An 8,999-nucleotide genomic window follows, 5' to 3' on the forward strand; every position below is an offset into this window, starting at 1 on the left:
AACCATGAGCTCTGTGGTCTGGTTTGGTGCTGAGAGCACTCCCCAGGTATCCCTCCCTACCATTTTTTTAATGTGTGACTGAGCTTTATGCCAGCCAGCCACAGCCACTGCCACCGCCCCCACCAGACCACATCCTCTCCACCCTGGCGTCACCCCTCCTACCTGTCAGGATGAGTATTTCTTTATATCTTTGTTTGTTGGACTTCCATGCAGCTCGATTTTCTGAAGCTTCTGGTTGTCTACAGTTTTGAGGTAGTTGTATTTCTTCTTAGTTGTGGAGGGAGATGCAACGTGCCTACCTATGTCTCCATCTTGGCCAGAAGTCAAAATATCTTCCATTTTAATAATCAGATAAATACAAATTAAAAAGTTTTAAGATTTATACCATTTAGTGTAACAATAAAAGAAAACAGGTGCTCCCACATCTTGGTGTTAGGATTGAACTGACATAGCATTTTAGAACACAATTGAGAAGCATCTATCAGAATTTAAAATGGGTGTTCCCTTTCACCTGAGAATTTTACACTTATCTTTCTTATTAATAAATGTATACATCTATTCAAAGGTACAATGTACTTGGGCCTGTTACTAATCTCTTTGAAACTAATCCTTCACTGGTAAAATGTTTAATAGTGTATGCTTTATTTGGTTATAAAGTTTGAATGATAAATTAGCACATGGCCTGATATATAACTTTCAATAAATGTTACCTATTGATGTTACCATTATTATCATCACCACTTAATTTTGACATGGTTATAATTATAGATCATAAACAAAAATGTCTATCAACAAAGAAACATAAGACATAACATGCACATATATGTATGTGCATGAATCTCCAAGACATTGTGCAAGTAAAATCATATACAGTATGTATAGATTATTCCTATTTATTTAATTCTGTTTATGTGTGTAAAATGTCTGAAGATACCAGGCTGTTTAATGCCTGAAGTATTGGAACACAAGGAACAAGTGAAGAGAAACTTATATTTTTTACCCTGTATCACTCTATATTGTTTGAATTTTGACTTTTCTGATGGGCCAAAAGAAGCTGCAATGTACCTCTTAAAACCAGTCAATTTGCCACATCTGAAATTATAATAGCTGGACCATATGACTTTAGTCAATTCTAGCCAAATTTGGTCATCTGGTTTTTCAGATTAAAAATGATAAAAGATAGGTTATGATCTATATTTTGTACACCATTTAGGATAACAGAGATTTACATCAATTTTTTAAATGGATACATAAAGTGAGTTTTATTATTATTTTTTTTTTTGAAAAATCATCTTATTGCTAACAATGGCAGATTAATGAGACATTTCCAAACAAAATTATTTCATCATATTCTGATTAGGGAATTCTTCATTTGAGAAACCTATAAATCTTTTATATTCTTCTATTAATAACACACATGAAAATTATGAATATTAACCTGACACAATAGAATTCTCTGAAAGAATCTCCTGTTGTAACAATAGTGGTATGATATCTTTCTATCCCTGACACTCCTGTCAGGGGATCTAAGCCACTTCTTTCACCACAAGCACTGCCTGGGGGCCAGCTGGCTGGAGAGCTTCTCACCATAGTTTCTGCCTTGTTTGAAACACTATCAAGAGACACAATCATCAGGATACCACATATATCCCAAAGGAGACCAATTTATAGGAAGCTCCTTTCCACTGTTCTACTACTCAATGAAAATTCAGCCTTCTACTTCTAACTCCCAATAAGAAAAATAGTTCAATATAAGCAATCTTTCAAACCAAAAGAGAAAAAATGTAGAAAAATAAACTTATACTAAAACAATTCTCTATGTGACATTAAATTCTATCTACGAAATAAATTGTATGACTTTAGAAATTTCACCTGGCACAACATAGTTGTTATAAAACCATTAAAAGTGCATTAACAACCCTGGCTGCTGTGGCTCAGTGGATTGAGCGCTGGCCTGTGAACCAAGTGTCACTGGTTCGATTCCCAGTCAGGGCACATGACTAGGTTGCATGCCAGGTCCCCAGTTGGGGGTGCATGAGAGGCAACCACACAATGATGTTTCTCTCCCTCTCTTTCTCCTTTCCCCTCTCTCTAAAAACAGATAAATTAAAAATAAAGTAACCTTGTTAAAAAATAAATTAATTAAAAGTGAATTAACAGTGTGATAATTGCTGGAGGTTAAGGGAGTATAAGGGGACTAAACGGTAATGGAAAAAATACAATAAAGATTAAATCAAAAGCCATTAAAAGCAAAAAATATCATTAATAGCTAACATTTATTGAGTATATTTGTCAAGCTCTGTGCTACTTAGTTATAGATGTTAGTTCCTTTGCAACTCAGACAACTTCTTACCCCATGTTACAGATGAGGGTTCTGAAGCTGAAGTAAGTTAAGTACTTTTCCCAAATCTAGCACAGGTCTCAGTCCCAGACCCCAGTTCTTAAACATTACACATGTCACCATTACACACTCAATGTGACTGATAAAACAGAATTTCATGTGTTATCAGAGTCTAAAAATAATAATATCCTATGATATTGTTTGTATTTATTTTGCTGGTATTTGTCCATAAAGATATCTATATACACTTTACCGCTAAAGAAATATTTATAGCTTTAATCTATTTCACTCACTCTAAACTAGAATTGGTACTAAATAGCTCAGCCTCGCTTCCACAAAACTTTTAAATAAATGTGGTAATAATTTATTTTCTCTTCATGTTTGTTTAGCCAAAAAAACCCTATTTTAATGTAAGAAAACTCAAGGAGTGCTTGCAAAGTATATATGCCTCTAAGGTTAATTCACAGAAAGTATTTTTAAAATACTTCCTCAAAAACTGTCTGAATGCATTTACATAAAGCAGTTAACCCCATAAGCATAATAAATAATTAGAAAGTTTCCAGGCCAAAAATGATTCATAACTATGAACATGTACAACCTGTAAAATAACCAACATTTTCACAATGTATCTTTAAAAGCCTTTTTTCCTAGCCATGCCCATACCCAACCTTTGCTACCCATCATCACACTGTACTGTAGTTCATACTGCTTACTACAGAGGATCTTGACTCCTCTGCGAAAAAAATTCTGAACTTTCTAAAATTAGAGTTTTCATAAAAATATTTATACTTTAAATGGCACAAATTCAGCTTCTACGTAAAATATCTCATACATGTTGATTTTGGAATTGAAACAAAAAGTAACACCAGATTTTGGGGCAAACATACAAGTTACAAATTAAGTTGTAGCTTTGAAAATAATTTAATATTTGATGCTTAAAAATCTACATTCTTCCAGCTGAAAATTGTTTTAAAGTCTCTTTTTCTTGAGTGCACTTAATGTAAATTAATCTTTCATTTCCTCAGTTCTTAAAATTAATTTGTATGATAAGGGTTTTAGTAAAGTTCATTTAAAGTTTAACTCAATAAAATAGCTTCTGAACATATTAATTTTGCCACAAATCTATTTTAGTCAACTTATGATTCAAGTAAAAATCATTGAGGCAAATTATAATTACTTCTGTCATACAGAGTTCTCAAAAACTGGATCATGTTTGTTTTCCCCCAATCTTGAATTTATTCCTAAAATTCATGTTTTAAAGAAAAGAGTAGAGGTTTTCTTCCATTAACAATACTACTAAAGAAAAATCTTTTAACCTAGTTACTAACTATAATACTGTCCACTTATTTCATGTCATTAAATTCAGCACAATAGAAAACCTGACTATTAATCTGAATTTTATTACTGTATCTGTCTTATGCTCTACTTAAGTGAATGGACAGACCACTCAAATGATCTAAATGTTTTAAAAACACACACACAATGTCTTACTACTTCATACTATGTAAATATCAGTGTTATTTTTATAACTTAAAAGTCATTTTGATTAGAATGATGTAAAATACTAACTTTTCAATTCATTAAGAACAGTGAGTATGGCATTTGTGAGAAGTCATCTCACTCCACTCTGATATTTTTCTGTTGCAGTATTTCTCAAAGGTTGGTCAAACAACTCAACTGCATGCATCAGAACTACCCAGCGCCTTGCCAGAAATGAATAGTCTCAGTCCCACAGCCAATGATGCAAAATATCTCAGGGAGGAACTTTGGGTTTCTCAGATGACTCTTATAAAATCTGTGGTCTGGAAACCATTATTGTACAGTCATTATTCTCAATTAAAACCACAAAGTGTTAAGTGGATTTAAGGTGTTTGATTTTCAAATTGTACAAATTGCATTTTTAAAGACACCAACATAAATAAAAAAATAAAACATATTTTTACAGCAATATCAATCCTGCATTATATGTCATTTTAGTAAAGCAGAATACTATGGAAAAAGTATACATATAGTAATGTATAACAGAATGCTGTAGTTAAGAAAATTTAAAGCAACATTGAAGTGTATTAATTACTCAATAGTTTTACAGCCTAGAGGCATAAAAGCCAATATAAAAGTGAGTTAATAATATGCCTGGAAATTGCATGTATAAAAAAAATTTACTATTTGTTAAGCACTTAAAAAGACATTAATCTTGGACTTCCAACCAAGATGGAGACCTAGACAGACATGCTGCATCTCCCTCCACAACTAAGAAGGAATACAACTACCTCAAAACTAGAAACAACCAGAAGTTTCAGAAAATCAAGCTGCATGGAAGTTCAACAGAGATATAAAGAAGAAATACTCATCTAGACAGGTAGGAAGGGCAGAGCTGGGGTGGAGAAGACATGGTGTGGTGGAGGCAGCAGCAGGCTGGCGGAAAGCACAGTCACACATTTTTAAAAGTCAGGAGGGACACCTGGGGAGCATTCCCAGCATAAGACCAGACCGCACAGCTCATGGTCCCAGTGCTGGGGGGAAAAAAGCCTCATTGCTTTTGACTGTGCAAACCAGTGGGGGTTGGGGCAGAGGAAGAAACTGCCAGTCTCTCAGCAGAGACCATCTGTTTAAAGGGCCCCCATGGTCCTAGAACATCTGCAGACCCACCCACACTGGGAACAACATCCAGGGCAACAGCTAGAGGTGCCAGTCCAATACAAAGTGGGAGAAGTGTCTGAAAAAGGGGTGAGTGCTGAGCAAGTGGAATTGTTCCCTCTCAGACCCCTCCCCCCACACACAGCGCCACAATGTGGTGAAACAGGTGCCCTGTACTGACAAATACCTAAGGCCCCTTACAACATAACAAGAGTGACAACTCTACCTAAGACACAGAGGCAAACAAACAAAGGAGCCTGTTGAGATGAGAAGACAGAGAAGTATGGCCCAAAAGGGGAACCGATCAAGGTTCCAGTGGGAGAATTAAGCAACAAGAAGATAGCCAACCTAACAGATGAGAAGACAGTCAACCTAACAGATTCAGAGTTTAAAACACTGGTGATAAAGATGCTCACCGGCTTGACAGATATGCTTGAGTATGGCAGACACATAAGGAAAGAAGTGAAGGCTATGCTAAATGAAATGAAGGATAACCCACACAAAACCAATGGTGAAGGGAAGGAACCCGGGGTTCAAATCAATGATTTGGAACATAAGGAAGAAAAAAATAGTCATCCAATACAGAATGAAGAAACAAGAATTGAGAAAAATGAGGAGAGGCTTAGGAAGCTCTGGGACAACTTTAAACATGCCAACATCTGAATCATAGGGGTGCCAGAAGAAGACGAAGAGCAAGAAATTGAAAACTTACGTGAGAAAATAATGATGGAAAACTCTCCAAATTTGGTGAAGGAAATAGACATACAGGTCCAGAAAGCACAGAGTCCCAAACAAGCTAGACCCAAAAAGGACCAGACCAAGACACATCATAATTAAAATGCCGAAAGTTAAAGACAAAGAGAGAATTTTAAAAGGAGCAAGAGAAAAGCAGAGTTCCTACAAAGGGGTGCGCCTACGAGACTATCATCTGATTTCTGAAAAGAAACTTTGCAAGAAGTATTCAAGGTGATGAAAAGCAAGGACTTACAACCAAGATTACTCTGTCCAGCAAAGCTATTATTTAGAATTGAAGGACAGATAAAGTGCTTCCCAGACAAGGTAAAGCTAAAGAAGTCCATCATCACTAAGATATTATTATATGAAATCTCAAAGGGACTTACTTAAGAAAAAGATCAAAATTATGAACACTAAAATGACAACAAATTCACAGCTATCAACAACTGAATCTAAAAAATAAAAACAAAATTCAACTAAGCAAACCAGAATAGGAACAGAATCATAGGTATGGGGATCATTTGGAGGGTTAGCAGCTGGGAGGGGGAAGGGGGAAAAGTGGGGAAATGGTGCAGGGACTAAGAAGCATAATTGGTTGGTACAAAGTAGACAGGGGAAATTTAAGAATAATATAGGAAAGGGTGAAGCCAAAGAACTTATATGCACGATCCATGGACATGACTAAGGGGGGTGGGACTGCTGGAGGGAAGAGGGGTACTGGGCAGAGGGGAACAAAGGGAAGAAAAAATTGGAACTACTGTAACAACAGAAACAGTAAAATATACTTAAAAAAAAAAAAGACATTAATCTCCATGTATCAAAACACAGGCACATTCAGGTGAAAAAAAAAAAGGAAAAAATCCCAGTGCCTCATGTCAAAGCCTTTATGCTCTAATGAATTAGACCAAAAGGTGTTCTATTAGCAAAATACCTGTGTGTTAATCTGCAACCAAAATATTAAAAAACCAAACCCTAAAACATCAAAGTTAGTATCACCGGTAAATGGAACAAATCAACATTTCTGCCCGAGTGAATAAATTAAATATAATGAGGAAACATCAAACAAACCCTTATTGAGGGACTTTCTATAAAATTCTTGCCCTGTACTGTTGAAAATGTCAATCATGAAACATGAAGAAAAACCAAGGAACTACGCCAGACTAAAACAAATGATGACTAAATGTAATGCCTGAACCTGGATTGGATCTGGACCCAGAACACATACATGTTCAGAACATTATGCTAATAAGATTTGAATGAAGTCTCTGGTTTAATTTCCTGATTTTGATCATTGTACTGTGGCTATGTCAGAGAATTTCCTTGTTCTCAGGAAATATACACTGAAGTAACTAGGGATCAATGTTTTCAACTTCTTTTAAATGATTCACAAAATATTATAAATATATATGGAAAGAAACCTACAGCAAATAGAAAAGAATGTTAACAGGTGGGGCATTTAAGTGAAGGCTTTCTATATTTTTGCAACTTTCCTGTAAGTTTGGAATTCTTTCAAATAAAAAAGTGATAAAAATATTTTTAAAGCTGTTATCAATAACACTAAAAAGATCTCAAAACTTTAGAATACATATTTAAGCTTATCTAGAAGATTTATGTCCCTTTAAGATGTTGTAAATTTAGCCTAAAAATATGAACTAAACTTTCGATTCCATTTAATTCTCAACTAGAAATGACATACCTTTGTTGCTCATATATTTATCAATTATGTATGTATATTCCAGATCTACATTAAAAAATACTTCATTTTGCATTTGAAAAAGTTTAAATGTTAATTTTCCTTTAAATGATGCCTTAATGATTTATTTTATATCAGTTTCAGATCAATAGTTGTTTGTTTGAAAGTAGTTTGAAACCAGAATGTTATCTATTTAGTGGTGCTCTGATACACTTATACATATACAGTATCAGTAACAAAGAACCTTGCAACCATCAGATTACCAATGCACTCTATTTTGTTAAAGCACAGGTAAATATTTTGCAATGTGATTTCCTAACCAATTTAACCTGTTAATTGTTGTCAAAGGTTTAGGTAGAGAGGTATGACAGGAGGAAGATAGTAATTTCCCTACAGCAGTAATTGGCACAGAGTAGGCCCTGACCAGTGAGGCCCAGTGGGTTGGGCATCATCCCACAGGCGGTTGATTCATTGGTTGATTCCTGGTCAGGACACTTGCTCAAGTTACAGGCTGAAACCCTGGTGGGGTGCATACAGGAGGCAACCCATCAATGTTTCTCTCACACACCAATATTTCACTCCCTCTCTTTCTCTTCCCTTCCCCTCTCTAAAAATAAATTTTTTTAAAAAAGGGATGACTTAAAGTAAGTAGAACATACTGAAGATAAACTAAACTTAGTTATGCATACTTTGAGTATATTAATATATGAAGGGGACCCAAAATGCAATTTATTAAAACTTGTACATTAAACTTCAGTTCTTACAGTACTCTCCACTTAATGGAATATGCCTATCAAGATGTTTTTTCCACTGCTCAAGTTTTTGAACTCATCTATTTTGATTTTAGTGCTTCTGCCATTTTTTGTTTGACCTCTACTACATCAGCAAAACGTTCCCTTTTGAGAAATTTTTCCTCCAGGGAAACAAAAAGAAGTTGCTTGGGGCGAGATCAGGTGACAGGGAGGGTGGGGCACTAAGATCATGCTGTTTTTGGTCAAAAACTGCTGAACACTCAGCGCAGTGTGGGCAGGTGTGCTAGTAAATCACCCATCGTGAAAAGGGCAAACGCGATTCAAGTTTTCAAAAGAAAATTCACCGAAGCCAGTCTCTCACAATGCCAGCTAGCGTGCTGATACAGACGAGTACCTAGAACACTCACCTAGTGGGGAAAGCCTGTATTACAAGGGGCCCATCCTTCAGAAGATAATTTCAGTTTTTTGGAGGGCCCCCTCTTGTTGGTCACTGAATAGTTTGAAGCATTTTTATTTTTTTCATCATTATGTATGAATTTATTGAACACCTTTTACACATATGGCAGTGTGGGGCATAGAGACAGTCTAAGACACTTTTCCAATCTCAGTGAGTTAGTACTTTGTTTTTTTAATTATATTTTATTAAATATTGGGGTGACATTGGTTAAATGATAATGTTTCGGGTATATAATTCTATAATACCTCATCTGCATATTATAGTTTTCACCACCCCAAGTCTCCTTCCATCGCCATTTATTGCCCCTTTACCCTCTGGTAATCACCATACTGTTATGTCTGTTTTTTTGTTTATTCCCTTTACGTTTTTCACCAAGGTGCCCAA

Source organism: Furipterus horrens, unplaced genomic scaffold (genome assembly GCF_987537825.1).
Source record: "Furipterus horrens unplaced genomic scaffold, mFurHor1.1.pri manual_scaffold_2, whole genome shotgun sequence".
In the NCBI taxonomy this organism is placed as follows: Eukaryota; Metazoa; Chordata; class Mammalia; order Chiroptera; family Furipteridae; genus Furipterus; species Furipterus horrens.